Here is a 1,264-nt window from a genome sequence, read left to right as displayed (position 1 = left end):
CCTGTAGTCTAGGCCCTCAGTCCCTCCTCCCTCAGACCCAGGAGTCCAGACCCCCAGCGCCTCCTCCCTCAGACCCAAGAGTCCAGACCCCCAACCCATCCTCCCTCAGACCCAGGAGTCCAGATCCCCTAGTTCCCTCTTCCCTCAGACCAGGAGTCCAGACCCCCAGCCCCCTCCTCCCTCAGACCCTTAGTCTAGGCCCTCAGTCCCTCCTCCCTCAGACCCAGGAATCCAGACCCCCAGGCCCTCCTCCCTCAGTCCCGGGAGTCCAGACGCCCAGCCCCTCCTCCCTCAGACCCAGGAGTCCAGACCCCCAGCCCCCTCCTCCCTCAGACCCTGTAGTCTAGGCCCCCAGCCCCTCCTCCCTCAGACAGGTGTCTGGCTCCTGGCTCCCAACCTCTGTATCTTCTCCATTTCCCACCCTGTTGAATGCTCTCCTGCCTGGAGTCTTCCAAGGTGGTATTTTTCAGGAAGTGTAACCGTTGGGTATATGTCTGTGTGACCTTATGGGTAGAGCTGACCCCAGCTCCTGGCTTCCTCGAGCCCCGCCCCTGCCACACTCCTCTTTCTGACCCCAACACATACGCACCCAGAAAAGACAGAGGGCCATTGGGGTGACCTTTGTTAGAGCCGAGTCTGGGGGTGGAGACAACTCCCTGTGTCCCCCATCTCCCTCAGGCTCAGAGATGCTCGGGGTGAGGACAGAGCACGGGAGAGTCACTGACTGGGCCCTCCCAGCACCACAGTCTCCCCTGGGTCAGGGAGATGAGGCTCTGAATCTGACTCTTGCCTCTGGGTTCTCCCCAGGGCTTGTGCAGCTGGACAGGGTCCTGGGCGAATGGTGAGTGACCCCTGCTGAGTGTATCCTTACATGGAGGGGAGGGTACACTGAATCCCCCTGAGCTCTGGTAGGGGGGGTGGTCTCAGGGAGGGCAGGGTGATCCATGACGGGTGTTGATGGATGTGGTCCTTCCTGGACTCAGGGAAAGAGCTGGGGCTAGTGGAAGGGACAGTGCTGCTCCCCCTCACCCTGGGCTCTCCATCCCGAATCTCAGACCCCAAGCCCGTCAGAAACCTGAGCATAAAGGACCAGACCAACAACTCCATCACCCTGGGCTAGACGAAGCCGGATGGCACGGCCTCTCAGAACTACCTGTACGGGATCCGGTGGGAGGGTACCGACGCAGCTGGGAACAAAAACACGACCAACACCAGCGTCCTTGTGGACGGACTGCAGCCCGGGTCCTGGTACCAGTTTACCGTG

This window comes from Enhydra lutris, unplaced genomic scaffold (genome assembly GCF_002288905.1).
Source record: "Enhydra lutris kenyoni isolate GAN:26980312 unplaced genomic scaffold, ASM228890v2 scaffoldscaffold111, whole genome shotgun sequence".
Classification (NCBI taxonomy): Eukaryota; Metazoa; Chordata; class Mammalia; order Carnivora; family Mustelidae; genus Enhydra; species Enhydra lutris.
The sequence above is the reverse complement of the archived record's forward strand: the minus strand, read 5'-3'. Positions refer to the sequence as shown.